At 34.9% G+C, this 19,038-nt stretch overlaps 1 long non-coding RNA gene across 3 annotated transcripts; it reads left to right on the plus strand.

The window, feature by feature from the left end:
• The first annotated feature begins 165 nt into the window (after nt 1-165).
• Nucleotides 166-18,771, plus strand: LOC108733497. Of its 3 annotated transcripts, XR_001937233.2 has the most exons (6): nt 166-451; nt 17,208-17,315; nt 17,393-17,561; nt 17,834-18,028; nt 18,388-18,664; nt 18,733-18,771. It is a non-coding gene; the product is annotated as an uncharacterized LOC108733497 (long non-coding RNA). The 3 variants fall into 3 exon arrangements; XR_001937232.2 differs by lacking the exon at nt 18,733-18,771 and having other exon boundaries at nt 17,378-17,561; nt 18,388-18,726; XR_001937231.2 differs by lacking the exon at nt 18,733-18,771 and having other exon boundaries at nt 18,388-18,726.
• The last annotated feature ends 267 nt before the right edge of the window (nt 18,772-19,038 follow it).

Consider the following 19,038-nt stretch of genomic DNA (forward strand, 5'->3'; position numbering starts at 1 on the left):
ATTACTTTTTAAATTATATTACAACTTGTTAGACAACCCGTCATACATACGGTTATTTTTGTAGTCGAACTTTAGAAGCTTTTCATATTTTATTTTAAATCAGTAAATAGAGTATAGATAGAGCAGAGAGACAATCAAAATGAATTCAAATATGGTGGTAAGTGGTAATGCTCGGATTCACAAAGATTGGCCATGACGATCATAACATATTGTAAATAGTTTGTCGTCTTGTGTGTGCAATATGTATTTGGGGATGATCTCAGTATCTAAGTATCCAGGACATGAATCGTGTAGTCGTATTTCGTCTTACTTCTTGTTTGTGTTTTGTGGAGTGACTTTTAAAAGTGGCCTTTTAAATATTTTATACATATACTAAAACTACAATGGCATGCATAGTTGCTTGGTTATTTCACTGTGACCTTTTTCAATTCAGGATGTAGCAGTACTCGAAGTAAGTGTAGAAAACGTTTTTTCTAGTTGTTAATAGAAAATTTTATGACAATGAATTAGTTATTAACCACATTAATTAAAGATAGCTGTTGTGAAATTGCCATTTAAATATCCCAAAAATCTAATTCAACTTATAGACAAAACATTCACCCAAAATACGAATCCAAACAAAACCACGTTTTTGGTGGGTATTTAAGTATAACTAATGAGATTGTGAGAATAGGGTGATTATAGATGCAAACATAAAAAAAAATTGGTGTTTGCATGTGCAGTTAAGGTGTTATTTATTACCTTCTTTTGTTTGGGTAGGAAGTTGTATGGTTTAATTAAGTAGATATCAGTCGTAATCTACCAGGGTTATTACCACTGATAAATATTTATTTATTTTTTAAATGATGGCAGGTATGGAGCTGTTTATGCATATATATCACATACATTATAAATTGTACCTGTTCAGATCAACATAATTATAAAAATTTCATAAAAAACAATATCAAAGATTATAGAATATCCGACATGTAATATCACAGAGTTAGCAAATATCGATCAAGTCGTTATTTGAAAATTTCCTGGTTTGAAGATTCAATGCAATCTAGTGGAAGCCAATTTCAAGTGTTTCCTACCCTATTTATCAGGAAATGAGTACACACGTTGGTGCGGGTTCCCGCCCTACGCAGTGTTATCGTATGACTTCTTAGCTTGTAGTTTTGCACAGTAGATGGGATGGATTTTTCAAACTTTAGGAGCATCTTGTAGTTGGTGACTTTGTACATCTTGATAAGATGAGAGCAAGTCCTTCATTGTTCGAGGGTTACAATTCAAAATTACAGGGACCTTGGAGATTTTCCTCTGGGGCCTCTTAAGATGGGTGACATCATTTTTATAGTAGGGAGACCATACCACGGATGCTAATTTCACTACAGATCAGGATGGTTTTATTCAGTTGGGAGTTTACTTTGCCGAAAACTCATCAATATAAACGTAGTCCTCTGTTTGCCTTTTTGATTCAGATATCATTTGTTGGCCTCACTTCAAGATTTCTGTCATGATTACATCGAATCCTGTAAGGACCACCGTCGGTTACATAACAGGGGGGGGGGTTTTCTCCCAAGGTGAAAGACTGCACTTAGACTCATTCAGCGGGATAATCCATTTCTTCCACCAGTTTGCTATCGAGTGAATATCAACTTGGAGTTGGTTGTGACACTGCACCGGAACTTTTGTAGCTTGGTGTTGTCGGCAAAGCAGTTCCACTTTGAGACCAGGTCATTCCCCAGATTGCTGATGTAACGAATGAACAGTAAAGGGCTAAGGTCAGACTCTTGTGGGACTTTGGTGTAAAGATGGAATCACTAACCCTGACTCGTAACATTTTTGTCAATGGGTATCAAGGGGGGGGGGGGCTTGTCTATGTTTTCACGTCCATTGATCCACCAACGTCCTGAGTTCTCGTCCGGGTGTCCATAAATGTCATCAGGTTTGTTGTCGTCAAGAGGCCAGACTTGAAGCCAAGTTTCTGAGGTGGGATGATGTTCTTTGCCGAGATGAAGTCATGGATCTTGCGGACAATGAGGCGATCCATGACTTTGCCCAGGCTAATTGGACGGTAGTTTAGTGGCTCTAGCTGTGTTTTGCACAGTCTCTCAGGAATCTCATCAGAACCAGGGGAGGAATCAGAATCCAGACTACTGAGGACTTGCGCGACATATATCTATGTTTGTAAAGGGAGACATAAAGAATGATATCACCAGCATTGGAGTTGACATCAGGAGTATTCAGTTCATCGATCGCAAGTTCTGGTTCCACAATGTAGGTTTATGAAACTGCTGTGAAGGCCTCCGCTGCGGTAGCTTGGTAATATACTTCTCCTACTTGGTTTTGGGGATGCCTGTTATAGACTGCGTCTGTCACAGAATGAACAAGAACAGTTGTGAGATAAATACTTATTTTTTCGTAAACAAGAAAACAAAATTTTGAATGCTAAAATTCCAAACTTGGGCGCCACTTTGTCAAGCAAAAAGCTAAAAAACAAAAAATTGTTTTGCTCTATATACGTTGCAGTCACTCGGCTTTTTTGTGGTTTTGTATTTTTCTAAGCCCTCAGCTTCCTTTTAGAAATTTTCTTGATTTAGTGGCTAATCGAAGGTTTATTCTCATCAAGTTTTGGTGTGTGGTCTGTAGAATGGGTCAACAGAAGAGACCTTACGGTGTAATGGAAGGAATTCCATTTCTCTTGGACATCGTAGGAGTTGTGTTTTGAAGTAGTTTGATCGTCTATTGGCTCATTTTGGGTTGGCATTAGGATTTCAGCTTAGATTGTTGAGGTTAATACGATATGGCCACTCAGGCAGATTTTGGGGCAAGCGGCGGGAGAAGTGATGAAGTTTTATTTATTTATTTATTTATTTATTTAAAGTAGATACAACAGGCGCATACGGCCTAAAAATATAATAATGAATACATTAGCATATTGATAAGTAAAAATTCCGTATTACATACTAGGATCTCATTAATCATATCGCAAAACTGTTTGAAGATAATTTCGAATTGCACAGATGTTCATTTGAAATTTATCATCATTAAAAAATTGGTTCGCTAGTCTAGTCAGTCTTGGAATTACAGAGTTATATAAATAGTTAGTTCTACAAAACGGTTCTATAAAAAGTACATCATTTCTTGTGTTATAAAATCTATCGTATCTAATAAACTTAGCATTTGATTTGACCAGGAAAGATTTTATAAATGAATAATAGATCTTGAAAAGTACGTGCAGATTCAAGAGAGGGTATCTTGACAAGAGATGCGATCTCACGATAATTATGGCTTAACATTGGGTTTTGTACTTTGCATTTAAAAGCTAGATATGAGAGAAACTTATGTTGGACTGTTTAGATGCGATGTTTTTAATTTTCGGTAAACGGAGACCAGATAGGAGAACAATACATGAGTTTAGATTTCACCAAAGAGTTATACAGTGTAATTGTAGATTTTGTTAATTTAAATTTAGATGTTTGCCGTTTAATAAAGCCGAGCATTTTTAGAGAATCGTTAATAATATAATCAAAATGTTTGTCGAAGCTTAGTTTTGAATCAATCAAAATCCCTAGATCTTTAATACAAGATGTTTCAGTAATACTATGATCAAGTAATTTATAATCATGATCACTTACAACACGATTTCGATTACAGCGTAACACTTTCCATTTTTCAATATTTAGAGACAGCTTGTTTTCATCACACCATTTTTGTAAAGCAGAAAGATCAGATTGAAGTAAAGTGTGATCATTCGGATTTTTAATAACGCGCCAAAATTTACAGTCATCGTCGTATAAAGAAAAGATGAATGCTTAAAAGCAGAGCCAATATCGTTAATGAAAATGTTAAAACAAAAGGGACCAATAATGGAGCCTTGAGGCACACCAGAAGTTACTTTAATAATACGCGATTTACTTATTTTATATTTAACGATTTGGGTTCTGTCAGTTAAGTAACTTCTAAACCAACTTGGTGATATACCTTGCAAATTGTATGATGATAATTTATCAACCAAAATGTCAATATTCACTCTATCAAATGCTTTGCTAAAATCAGTATAAATTACATCTATTTGGTTACCATTATCGAGAGAGTTTAGGAAACTATCCGAAAAAAGAGTTCAATTAGTTAAGGTGGAACGACCACCAAAAAAACCATGTTGTTGCGGAATAATAATGTCATCAAGTTGAGGTTTCAAAAAATCAAAAACAAAAGTTTCAAAGACTGCTCACATTACAAAGTATACTTATAGGGCGATAGTTTTTAGCACATGTTTTACCACCGGATTTGAAAACCGGAGTAACGTAGCTAATTTTCCATTTTTGAGGAAACATTCCCTCAGTTATTTAATTAATGATTGCTAATTTTGAAGTATTCAGTTAGAAATAAACAGCCTAAACAAATTGATGGTGTTAAATGTGTATAGTTGTTGCACATACACAAATTTTAATATATGCTTGGTTGCATATGCATATTACATATATTATGAAAATATCGCCGAAATTAAAATGCAAGTGCTGTGCAACACCGACAACTGGTACCACCGTTCTTTGGACAGTTCAGTTATGTTGTTATTCNTTTATGTCTGTAAATTCGAGAAATTAACCCGGCGGTCTGTCTGTCGGTTGTTCAAGTCAGACGTTTTATTTTATTTAATTTACCAAAAGTTTACAACAAATTTACAATTTATGTGATGTAAATTTGGTGTAAAGATTTAATAATTAAAATCACTTTTTTTTCTTCATAAATATTATGGCATGTTTATGCAATTTTGTGTATAATCGTAATAATTCATTTTTTTGCATAAACTTTTCTTCATGTAATGTCGTCATAAAATTACAGATAATTTTTGTAAATGTATGAATACATGAAATATCGTTCATATGACGTTATATTGCGCTCATACTTATTTAGAAAGAAATTTAGTAAATATGACAGCTATTTTACGTAAATAGTTTGTCGCAAAAATTCAACAACTGGTTTACTGATTTTTAATTCCTAAATTTGATCATTTATTTACTAGTATATATTTTTATTCATTGAATGTAGAACATATGTTTCAAATTTGATCCAAATTTGTTTTCAAAATCGTCTGATCCATTCATGATCATCACGAGTGGCTATCGGGGTTACGTTGGACTGTCTCGATGCGATGTTTATAATTTTCGGTAAACGGAGATCAGATAGGAGAACAATACATGAGTTTAGATTTCACCAGAGAGTTATACAGTGTAATTATGGATTTTGTTAATTTAAATTTAGATGTTTACCGTTTAATAAAGCCGAGCATTTTCAGAGAATCGTTAATAATGTTAATAATCAAAATGTTTGTAATCATGATCACTTACAACACGATTTCGATTACAGCGTAACACTTAACATTTTTCAATATTTAGAGACAGTTTGTTTTCATCACACCATTTTTGTAAAGCAGAAGTAAAGTGTCATCATTCGGATTTTTAAAAACCGCCAAAATTTACAGTCATCGGCGTATAAAAGAAAAGATGAATGCTTAAAAGCAGAGCCAATATCGTTAATGAAAATGTTAAAACAAAAGCGACCAATAATGGAGCCTTGAGGCACACCAGAAGTTACTTTAATAATACGCGATTTACTTATTTTATATTTAACGATTTGGGTTCTGTCAGTTAAGTAACTTCTAAACCAACTTGGTGATATACCTTGCAAATTGTATGATGATAATTTATCAACCAAAATGTCAATATTCACTCTATCAAATGCTTTGCTAAAATCAGTATAAATTACATCTATTTGGTTACCATCATCGAGAGAGTTTAGGAAACTATCCGAAAAAAGAGTTCAATTAGTTAAGGTGGAACGACCACCAAAAAAACCATGTTGTTGCGGAATAATAATGTCATCAAGTTGAGGTTTCAAAAAATCAAAAACAAAAGTTTCAGACTTTGCTCACATTACAAAGTATACTTATAGGGCGATAGTTTTTAGCACATGTTTTATCACCGGATTTGAAAACCGGAGTAACGTAGCTATCGGGTTGTTCGGAAAGTCATTTCGCTTTTTTTTGTGGAAATGAAAGTCAGTTTTCGTATAATAAACAAATACTTTATTAAATTATATATTGACCGTTCTGGTCCAACACCTTTTGCCATCTTTCTGGTAGTAGCATAATTCCACGCTCATAAAATTTTTGGTCTTTGCTGGCAAAAAACTGATCGAGGAGGTTTTTGACCTCCTCATTTGAGGTGAAGGTTTTACCGTCTAAAAAATTTTGGAGTGACCGGAACAAATAATAATCCGATGGTGCCAGGTCTGGAGAATATGGTGGGTGTAGCATTGTATCCCATTCAAGCTGTAAAAGCTTTTGGCGAGTGACCAAACTTGTGTGAGGTCTCGCGTTGTCTTGGTGAAACACTACACCTTTCCTGTTGATTAGTTCTGACCTTTTCTGTTGAAGTGCATCATTCAGTTTGTCCAGCTGATGACAGTAGACTTCCGAATTAATCGTTGTGTTATCCGGTAAAAGCTCAAAAAAAACGATTCCTTTAAAATCCCACCAAACAGACAGCATCACCTTTTTTTGGTGAATATCGGCTTTGGAAATGGTTTGAGCCGGTTCATCTTTTTTGCTCCATGACCTCTTGCGTTTGACGTTGTTGTATACAACCCATTTTTCGTCCCCAGTGATGATGCGCTTCAAAAACGGATCATTTTCGTGACGTTTGAGAAGCGAATCGCAGACGTCAATGCGGCGACACAGATTTCTCTCTGTGAGAACATGGGGAACCCATACATCGAGCTTCGAGGATAATCCCAGGCCTTTCAAGTGGTCATAAACTGTTGAATTTGATAAATTTAACCTCAATCCGATCTCACGTGTTGTTATTCGCCGGTTCACATCAACTAATGCCTTTATCGCGTCTTTATCAGCTTCAACCGGCCTTCCCGAACGTGGTGCATCTTCGACATCAAAATTGCCGGATCGAAATTTAGCGAACCAGTTCTGGCACTGGCGTACTGTCAACACACCTTCTCCATACACATCAGTCAATTTCTTTCTGGCTTGAACAGCATTTTTACCCTTTCTGTAGTAAAACAGTAAGATATGTCGAAAATGCTGCTTATCGCTCTCCATATTTAAAAGGGCACCAACCAAAAACTACTGCGTAGAATTAATTGGAATTTTTCACACACAAGCCTTGCTATATGAGCTCTCAAAGCATATAAAAATTATACGGCTTAAATGTGAAGTTGGGTGCAAAAGAATACAATTAAATCCTCTGTCGGGAAAAAACGAAATGACTTTCCGAACAACCCTATAATTTTCCATTTTTGAGGAAACATTCCTTCAGTTAAAGAACGATTAAAAAGAATATAAAGAGGTTTCGAGAAGCCACGAGAACAAAATTTCAAAATTATCTGGGGATACCGTCCGGACCAGGATTTAGTTTTTCACTCAGTTTAGATAGTATGGAATGTATATCATCGATGTTAATAATAAAATCCTGCACTCGTGGCAAAATGACATTAGAGGCACGCATGTTGACATCAATAGTATAACACGATTCAAAATGTTCAGCGAGAAGGTTCACAATTTCATCATTATTGGTCGCAGTTTTGTCGTCTAATGTCATAATATTTGGAAGTCCATGATTTGATTTTTTAGCGTTAACATAGTTCCAGAAGGGTTTAATATCATGATCAATCGAGAACTCGAGTTTAATTAACTTTTGTTTTTCTAAGAAACGAATATGTTTTTTACACTCAGCGCGCAACTTTGAAAATTCAATTTTATCAGCAATGAGACCGCTTGTTTTATATTTAAAGTGTGCGTGTTTTTTCAGAAGAAACAGTTTTTTCAGAACTTTATCATTATGAACACTATTGGAGTTCGAATAACCAAAAAAAGCGCTTTGGAATATGTTTATCAAATAGATCATTAACAGTAGAATAAAAATAATCGCACGCGTTGTCGAGTGGCAAAGTTTCTAAAACAGTCCAATCAGTTCTCAACAAATCATCATCAAGAGATTGAAAGTTTGCACGTATAAAATTGAATGTGGAAGTAGAAAAGTAATGTTCATTAACTGGTGCAGTATAAAATTTACACGCAATCAAAAGAGCAGGGTGATAACGATCACATTTTATTATTGGATCTAAACATTTTTCAACATTAGTAATTTTTGTATCTGAGGTGAAACATAAATCAAGAGTTTCATGGTAATCGTTATTCACATAATTAATTTGAGATAAATTATTGTAGCTACAGGAGTTTGATAAAATTTGAGTATTGTATTCAACAGGGTTGGCATGAATGAATCATTTTGATTTAAATCACGATTTTAAATCAAATGATTTTTTAAATAAAAATCAATGATTTAATCAAAAAGTTTAATTTCACTTTCTTTCACAGAAATCAACATAAAAAACAGATTTAGAAATTATAATTAAGTTACAAACTAGGATCATTTAAATCTGAGAAATCAATATCATTATTATGATATTTGAATAAAAAAACTAGTTTTCCAGCTTTTTCAATTCCCAGTCGGTTTCTTAATTTGCTCTGAACAATTCCAAAGGTGAAAAACACTCTTTCTACAGCAGCTGAAGAAGCTATCGCGCCAAACAATTGCTTCGCTACTGGAAAAATTTTTCACTGTTCCTCTTCACTAAATATATTTTTCTGTGACACCCACCACTCTAGTGGTGTCACATTTTTTACTATTTCTTCTGCGAACATCACACTTTAGAATGGTTTTGATTTTGACTTAAGCTTTACTATCAATGGTAGCAAAACTGAACCATCATAGTGATTTCGCGCTTCCTCCAACGCACTTTCTTCTTCTTCATCTGTCAGTGTGAATTCTGTTTGGGTTGGGTCTAATAAAAATGCCAGAAAGTGACTGGGGGTCATTGCTTGCTTATATCTTTCGAAACTTCGACATTTGGCTACTATTTAAATCAGTTTCTTTAAATTTAGCTCCAAGCTGTTACAGCAGCAGACAAATTTGCATTATTTCTTTGTAAAGTATCCAATGTAACAGATATTGGCTTCAAAATTATTAGATAATCTTCCACTGACCTTTTTACGACCATATTTTCAACTTTTGCTCTAATATCAGGATCTATGACGTCCCTGTTCTCTTCACATATTTTTAGTAGCTTTTGCCACTCAGACACAAAGACTTCGAAACAATCAGTTATAGTATTCCAACGAATATCTGATGGTAGCACTAATGCTTTCCCTCCTTCCGCTTTGTACAAGCTGTTAGCTGCATGATTGTTTCGGAAGTATTTTATTATTTGCACAACATGCTCCTTTATACTGCTAATTTCTTAATTAAATCAAAAAAATCGTGATTAATTAGAATTTTTTCAAAATATCGCACTTTATTCGATTTTTTAAAAAAATCATGATTTTTTCCAACCCTGGTATTCAATTAAGTGTAAACAGTTTTCGGTAGGTAAGGCAGTCGTGCCTATGACGTCATTGAGCCAGGAAATCTTTGGCAGATTATAATCACCGACAATTAAGGTTAAATCGTTATCAATATCTAAATTATCGACAGTACTGCAATATTCCTCATAGTTCTCGGACGGATGAGATCCAGGGGGAAAATATGCAGTGCCGATATTTATTTTTTTCACGTCGGTGATTACTCGAACAAACAGATATTCATAAGTACTGGCATGTTTACACAAAAGTAGGGTTGCCATCCGTCCGGGTTTCCCCGGATTTGTCCTAGTTTAGAGGGCATCCGGGGGGGGGGCTTCATTTGTACTCCGGGTTTAAAAATTTAAAGTCCTAGGCCGCCCGCGAAGATATTTAAAATGTGGCTTTAAGGTGATACAAATGAGTATAGTTTTGGGTTATTTTACGTTTTAAAAAGTTGATAATAATGTAACTTACATTACAGTAAGTCTAAACTTTAAAAATGTTCAGTTTTGTTGCTTAAGATTTAAGAAGACTAAATTTAGTTCATATTCTGTTAAGAGATATTTTGTTATATAGGTAAATGGCTGCTAATAAAAATTTAAAGAAACTAATTATTATTCAGTTAAAAGAGTTACCTCAAAAATTGTAAGACTGAATACTGGAATGGTCTCAGTACTAAGAATTTCGTTTAAAAATTTAATTCATTTTTTTAGGTTTCATATTTTTATAAGGTTTTGTTTTCATAACAAAGTATATTAATAATTTGTGTTTTATTTTAAGAACAAAAAAAAATCTAACTGATTTTTAAAACAATTTGTAACAAACTGTAATAAGATTCTGTTTTGTTAGGTACATTTAAAATGATGATAAAAATCACTAAATCTAATTTTAAGGTCTGAGAATAAATAAAAAGGTGATTTATGACATTTCCAACTGATTTTATTACACTATGTTTAAAAAAACCTGTTGACATGTCCGGGTTCTGGACTCTAAAATCCGGGGTTTTCACGCGTCTTGTCCTGATTTCCAAATTTTAGAGATGGCAACCCTACACAATACATTGGTTATGCGTTGCTATCAGAACTCCGCCTCCTCTCTGTTGCTGGGACAATGTTGGGTCACGATCACTCCTGCAGATGTTGTAGTTATGAAGGTTGAGTTCCTGGTCGTGAATACCAGAATGGAGCCATGTTTCAGTGAAGACAATCAAGTCGGGTGGAGTTGACTGGAGTTTGGCATCGAGGAGTGTATTAAGTTTCGTCCGGAGCCACCGCACATTTTGATAATATATGAGGAAGTCGCTCAGTTTTTTGGTTGTCCGGATTGATCTCTGGTTGATTGGGAGACATTGCCCACGGATTGAGCCCCAGTTGAATGGGAGGCACTGTCCACGGGAGGTTTTTTGGGAATATCCATCAACCTCGGCACGCCACGTACAAATCTAATACACTAACACACTAGGTCGTTCTGTAGGCATTTAAAGTAGTCGATTTGAACTTTTGTAAAATCCGCCTGGAATTTAACCGTGTCTTTAAACGCCCCACGTTTTTTTAAAAGTGAGAGGGCCGAGGCTCGATCCGAAAAAAGAGAGACGAGAGAGTAAAGCGCTATTATCATGTTCAATGCGTATGTTGATGCCTTGGCTCGTGGACTCCTCGATGTCATAGAAAATAAGGTTTTTTTCTCTAAATTGCCTCTCTGATATTTCTTCAATTACACTCGGAATTGTTTGGGATGAGATGTTGATATTGGCGTGATTTTTTTCCTGACGCGTTATCCTGGCATCAAAATTGCTCATATTCTCATTCACGGATGTGCGAAAGTCAACCATCGTTTTAGTGAAGCGGTCAAAGTTATCCATTTTTGTTTCAATGGACTCAATTTTCTTCAAAACTTTCGGTACTTGACGGAGGCCCTTGGAACAGTCGTGGCAAAAATATCGCAGTTTTCGGTTTGACTTGCGAGCGAGACTCCTCTGATCCGTAGGGGAGATGTCATCGCACTCATAATGAATGTAACATTCGCAACTGTGACATACTGCATGTTTGGCTGGTTTGAGCTTTTAAGTTCACTTCCTTTTTGCAAATGTCGCACGTATGTGGAGAGTCATCTTGTTCGATATCCTCATCCGAGGTAATGGGTGACGAAGACATTTTGCTCACCAGGACTATGAGCAAATAGAAAGAGCAAAATATATATCGAAAATGAAGTAGAGACAGGTGTTGAATTCACCTAAGCCATGTGTTTTTGAAGATAATGAAGATTTTATGTTTATAAACAAACTATTATCTTTAAATTAGTAATAGTTTTGCAAACGCACACAGAGACGAACACTCACAACGGTTAACGGTCAAAACAGAATTTCAAAACAAATTTCTCTCCTTTGTAAATCCAATCCAATTTATTATTATTATTTTTCAGTTTTTTTTACAATTCTGCGCGAATGTCAACCAGTTCTTTCTGTTGCATTGCAATGAAACCATTATTAGCCTTCATTGATTGATTAGGATCATTATCTTTTTTCTCTCTACCAGGACGATGTCTTCTGCAACGATTCCAATAGGTTTAAACTCCCAAAATACGTAATTAATATGCGTCTCTTTTCCTCTTGCTAGGGCCCTCATCGTTTTGCTCTTTGACGCCGAACAGGATAATGTTTTGGCTGCGGGCTTCACGTTAGATCAGGTCGCGCATGATTCCTGTTCCACCAATTACACTGGGGTTTTTAAAGCCTTCCTTTCTACAACGGGGGGCGTATTTGTCTTTCCTCTGTTTTGTCACATTTTGCTTTCGTTTCAACATCACTGTTGCACTTCATGAGGTCCATTTGAATACCCTATATTGTGGAGTTCAATTTTACCATTTTCTTTTGGATACCATCAAGTTCAGTTTTGTGGTTTGCAGTTATAGTTCGTTCCAGTTTTCCAACTTTTTCTCTATGTTTTTGTTCGACCTCTCCAGCTTCGCTCTGATGACTTTCACGATTTTTTCATGAGTGAATACGGAAGATGTGATGCTTGAACTTACCGCCAAATACCACATGAAAACTCAGCCTAAGGTTAGTTTGGCCAATCAGGAGCTGCGCGTACAGAACCAGTGGAGTAACGTCATCATTATTGAGCTGGCTTCGATCCTGAGACATGTATTTGCAAATGAATGGGAAGAGATATACAGAATATCAGAAAAATTTGAGGAAAAATTAAAGTGAAATTCACAATAGAAGAAAAATTCGACAAAAATTGAAGAAACTGAAGGAAAAATTGAAATAATTAAATGAAAATTCAAGGAATTTAAAAGAAAAAATAGAGAAGTTTAAAAAAAATTAAAGGAAAAATCCACCGCATTAGAAGAACTGCGAGAAAAATTGGCTGAAATAGAAAAAAAACTTAAATATGGATACACGGAGTTAGAAAAAAAGTTCCTGAAAACAACTATACCAGAAAGGATCGATAAGCAGCTTCTAGGAAAGTAGGATACTATGACCATTTTTAAAGAAATTATTGATGTCAAGCTGGAACATCCCCGTTCCATCGAAAGTACTCACAAGTCTACCGCAGTTCGATAGGAAGACATCATGGACTATCTTCTTCACACAATTCGAAACAGCCGCAGGGATTAACTCTTGGACATCAAAGGAGAATGCTACTGCGTTTATCTATACCGTGCATTATGGTGCTGAGAAAATTTTGAATATACTACCTGAACAACTAAAGGACTTCCAACTGCCAGGCGCACTTAATATCAGTGTTCACGACCAACATAGAAACCGGCTTCAAAAGAATACGAGGCAGTTATCACAAGACTTATTTGTATTTCGTATCCAAATGATACCCTGGAAAAGTTAGCGATCGATTCGTTCATCCATGGATTGAGGGATGATGCCATACAACTGCGACTTCAACTGGAAAAGCCAAGAATTTTTGCTGATACATTGGCCCAAGCACTGGAGTATGATGTCGTTGAGCAGGCGTCCTAGAAGCAAAGCAGACTGCATGGGCTACTCGAGGGGTACTTTGTGGCGAGGCAAACGTTCAATAAGGAGCAGGAAATCCCAAGTTTATTTGTACTAACAAAATTGATAAAAGGCCGATGTGACAGTGTTTATCTCGCGGGATGGATAAATTGGAAACATTGTTCGTTTCTGCTAAATATACTGGAGCAAGCAGAACAAGTATAAAACCCAGAATATTGAATAAGTAAGCTTTGTCAACCCAATGGAAGCTTCATATCGCAACTGGAGAGCTCGTAGTTGTCTATGAGATAATAGAACTACTGACCACCCCTTGGACGTCGCCGGTAATTTTGGTAAAGAAGAAGAATGGGTCAACACGTTTTCACGAAGACTACCGCCAGTTGAACAATGTAACGTAACAATGTGGCCTAGGGAATAAAATTTGTAAATCATCATTATAAGGTCGTCAGTCCTAAGACTGGTTGGACACGTACCTCCACTCTTTAACCAAGACTTATTTAACGTTGGAATTAAGCGAATAATTGTTTATGATGAATTATAAAAAGACGAATACAATAATTCCATAAATATTTACAATAATTCATCTTAAACTTACTGTTGTGTACCTCTGACACCAAACAGCTTTTTATACGTGTGTGTTGAGACGAATTTATTATCAAGATGGAATTAAAAACGGAACACCAACTATAACAACTTTTATTCTCTAATTCTAGTTTACAAAATATCCTAACATAGATTTAATATCAAACGAAGGTAATTCTAATACTTCTAATACTGTTATTAATTTGGAAAGACAAACCTTTTATAGTTACAGATAATTGACATCACAGATAAAATTGTCATTATGTTTTGGAATAGCATTTTCTATCTTTATTAAATATTGTGAATAACTATCACTCTGGACTCTGGGAAAGGCAAACGTTAGTATTTATCAATTAATAATTTGGACAAATAACAGTCTTGANATGTGTTCGACTTTCTTAGGAAGTGGTTTGGAGAATATACCTAACTTACGTAACTTCTTTTTATGAATGTTCACCTTTTTATGAAATTTACAATCTATAGATAAAAACATCTTCCTTTGAAAATCGCTCCATTTTTTGAATTCTTTTTCACTTAAATTATAAGTTAAAGATTTAAATAAATTATACGCCTCTATTTCAAGTAGACTACGTTTTGAGTACAAGAAATCCAATTCTAAATCTAGCCACTTACGCTTAGCAAAAGTGGTTATTTTTTCAATAACTTTACAGTTCTTTGAAACTTTAATATTCATAAACTCTGGGAAAAGAGAGTTACGTTTACAGGTTTTTAAGAATTGGATATCTGCACCAATTAATCTAATCTTACAACTAAGTTTGTGATACCTGTTTAAATCCGATGACCGGGAAGCCATGACGAAATATGAAGATTGGAAAAACTTTGGCGGTTGTTGTAGAACAAACAGAATAGCTCAAAACCCCAACGCCAAAACACGACACTGTAGTTGTCCGAAGCACTTTCACTTCAGTCCCGGAACTATTTGCGAACAGTAATCTAATCTAAGTCTACCTCTACCCCTCTTACGTCCCTTTTTTGTCTCTAATGTGTTTCTTCATGCCTGAGAAATTGTCCTACCAACCTATTTCTTATTGATTTCCGTAGAGTCCTCTGTTCTCTTATTCTGTGTAATAACTCTTCATTTCTAACCTTCTCTATCCACGGTATCCTCATCATTCGCCTATAGCGCCACATTTCGAACGCTTTTAACCTTTTCTTTTCCGTCGCTCCCACTGTCCATGTTTCGCACCCGTACAGCACCGCGCTCCAAACATGCGCCTTTAACAATCTTTTTTGATTTTCTAAATTAACCGTTCGTGAATATAGAAGTGACTTCTTTTTATTAAAGGCGACTCGACCCTACGCTACCCTCTGCTTTATATCCTTACTACCTCTTCCGTCCTTACTTATCTGACTTCCTAGATACCTAAAATCAGTCACTTCTAATTTCCTCCTATTCACTCTTTCCCTACTTTTTCTTCCACTGCATACCAGTATTTTTATTTTACTTTTATTTATTTTCATACAATTCTGTTTTTTCAATACCGCTCAAGTATATTTTTAAATAATTTTCGTTATATGCCATGTTCATAAAGATAGTATTTTAAAATTACTGGATATATAATCACTATGTCAAAAATTTGTTGATAAGCTACCGTATTGGCAAATTGTATTTGGAAAGTATTCTTTAAAATCTAGTGAATGTGATTAAAAGTACATATCTCTAATTTCTTAACTTAATTTTCCATTCATAGCCGAATAAAACCTGAAGATAGTTGAGAGCAAACCCTAAACAGTTACATAAAACAGTTATTTTTCCTTATTTACCTTCATTATGGTCAAAAGGATTTTAATAAACGTGTTTTTTTGATGAGTGAGGGTGACCCCCATGAGTCAGGGGGTGCCCAGACAGGACCGGACCCCTTGTTATTGCAGTCATAATAATTTGCACTTATATTCGGCTCGAAAGACCGAGTTTTTATTTATTCTGCGCTGACGCATCACCTCTCTCTCTCCTACGAGGAAGAGACGTGTAACGTGTAACTGCATTTCTTGATATACACGCATACACGGTAACTACCGCAAATTCATGCAAACCTCAATTGTTCTTTCTCGGGCAGCCGCATGAACTTCCAGCTCTCCATTCTGTCGATGTTGCACTTTTTCTTCTTAATTTATGTTTATTAATCTGTTGCTAATCTAAGACCAAGTTCATTTTTAATAATTAATATTGTATTAATTGAAAAATGCTTTTACTTGATTCCTTAGATCAAAATGTTGCGGTGTGAAAAGATAACACAAACGATATTAAGTATTTATTTTTGACGTGACAACGTCTTATAATTCGATGGAGCCGGCTGCACTCACGAAAAAACATGACTCATGCGGCGTTACCTCGCTCTGAGGCGTTCCATTTAAGGCTTAAAGTGCAAGCGAGAGCGCGGAACGAGCGACAAAGAGGCACAATCGGCCTCCGCGTTCGGCAGCGTTCGACATCTGTCTCTCTCCTACTTGAGTGAGCGATGCGTCCGCGTGGACAGCTGCTATACAATAATACATTTCCATTTACCTCCTTCTCTATATCCATACAAAATATCTATCAAACAAATAAAATTAAAATTTTCTTTTGAAAAATGAAACCATTCCATCAGTATTTTCTTATGTCGTTGTCACGTTCAACTATCGTCAGTAAACCGTCTTTACAGACAACCGATTTTTTTGAACATATTGTTAATGGTACATTGTGCGTCAATTTGAATGTCTTACTTGATTTTAAATGCACTTCTATATAATTTCATACCTTGTATGTTTAGTATATTATTTACCTAATCCGATTTTCTTGTAAATTTCTACCTGAGTTTCATTTGATTTTCACACGCGTAAACTTTAGAACGTAATATTCTGCAGCTAGTTAAGGTGAGAATACGTAGTACAATTAATGTAAATTGTATATTATCAATCTGTTAAAATTGTATGTATTGCAGAACTTCAGTTTATCCAATTTTTTTCTGAAAAGTCAATTGGCGTTTATAGCGCCACTACATTTGTTGATTCTTTCATCTATGCTCTAGTTTTTTCTATCACAGTTATTTATATGTTGACAGCGTAAATTGACACAATTATGGATCCATATGAATCTATGATTTTTGTGCATGTACAATCTTGTCATCTTGCCATTTTGTATTAAAAACGACGCTACGTCGCCATTTTTAAATTTTGTAATTTTATTGCTTTTCAGTGCGTTTTAATTATTTAATAGTGTAATTTATTTGTTTTTCTTATCCATTTTTACAGATTGACGATAAATAATAGTGGAAGAGTTCATTTTGATGCTATCAAAAAAAACGTCTACTACGGTGTAGCTGTTAACTTTTCATCGTGGAGGAGTTGTAGTTAATGAAGGTGAGATACATGCTGTAATTGTATCGGTAGATACAGAGATTAAATGCATTGCCGCTTGACAGTATTTCATTTTACAGAAACATTATAAAAACTTTGGATGGCATTAAAGCAGTGATTGTATCAGTCCTTATTCGCTCCAGAGCATAGCTGTAAATATGGTGCCGTAGAAAGCACGAAGTGCCTTTTTTTTCATTGAAAATGGAGCAGTGTACCATTGCTAAAGGAAAGATTTATGACAATGAACTGGTAAGTAACAGTATCAATTAAAAAGAGTAAATGAGGTCCCAGAAATTTCAATTTCTTAGATATTTGTAACATACTTTCGGTAGACAACTTTTAAACAGTTTTTCAAAAATGATGGAAACAGAATAGCAGAATTAACGAGGAATTGACCTTTCCATCAGTGTTGAAGTTTGCTGCCTAACTGTACCACCATATGGGCACATTAAAATATACCTGATATGATCTACTTGTTTTAAAAGTGGTAATTAATTATATTTTCTTGTCCATCTCTATAGATTGTCCAACAAATAAGATGGAGTTATAATTAATTTTGATGTTACTGAAATCATCAGTGCTTTTGATGTCTTCACATAATGCAGTTAATTTTGAGCATGTGAGAGAGAAGTAACTAGAGATTAATTTGGAAACCACTGAAACAACAAATTTGTCTGCCGTGGTAGCCCTGGTGGATTTGGCTATAGTTTATTAAGGTGACAATGCATGACAATATTAATTGCTCTTTATTAATCTTCTTTTATGGTATTAACAATTCTTGTCCATAGCATAAATTGAGATTAAAGTGAATCTACGGCATTTTAGCAATTATCTATTGTTCTCAGCAGAAGTTGGGGGTTATTACACATCTATGGTGTTGCCCTTAATAAATATCTATTGTTCACACCTTAAATTGACCTCATTCATTTATGATTATTTGTCATTTATGTAAATTGACTGTTGTCACCATTTTATAATTCAGATATTTTACTGCCTTTTGCTACATATTTTTAGCTGTTTTAATGCCTTCCTCAATGAATAGTGTAATTAATGTGTTTTTTGTCAATTTGTGCAGATTGCCCAACAAATGAGAGAATTACAATTCAGTTTGGTCCCACTGAAACAACTAATGTCTACATGGGTGTGGTCTTTCATGAAGTATATTCTTGATTTGCTGTTTTTGTCTTCGTCTTCCAACATTATGCAGTCAATTTTCAACCGACGAGTGAGAGCAACTGGAGATTTATTCCAATTCCACTGAAACAACAAATTTTCTGCTGGCATTTCTCCTGAAGTTGGTTTGCTTTTCACACCTGCAAACTTTGAAACATTATGTTCTACAGTTATTTAAGGTGAGAATACTTGCTATAATTAATTCTAATTGCTCTTTATTAATCTGTTACCACCGTATCTGTTTCAGATCGACGTTGGAGAAGACAGATGACCCCATAGTTAAAGAGTTCTTTATCTTGCATGCTCTATCTAGTAGAATTCATTAAGTCAATTTTATTCAAATTAATTTTTTAGTTTGCATGTTTTTTTGTAGTTAATTTGAATTATTTTGCATGCTTATTTTTGTTCATTTTATTTGAAGTAATTGTTGAATTTAGATGTTTTTATTTTTTTTTTGTATGTAGTAGTAGTGTAGTAGTAGAAATAACACGTTTAGTAGTTGTAGTATAGTCTAACCTTGCTTACCTCTTCGCTTAGCTTACTGCATATTCTT

This window comes from Agrilus planipennis, unplaced genomic scaffold, assembly GCF_000699045.2.
Source record: "Agrilus planipennis isolate EAB-ADULT unplaced genomic scaffold, Apla_2.0 scaffold44, whole genome shotgun sequence".
NCBI lineage: Eukaryota > Metazoa > Arthropoda > Insecta > Coleoptera > Buprestidae > Agrilus > Agrilus planipennis.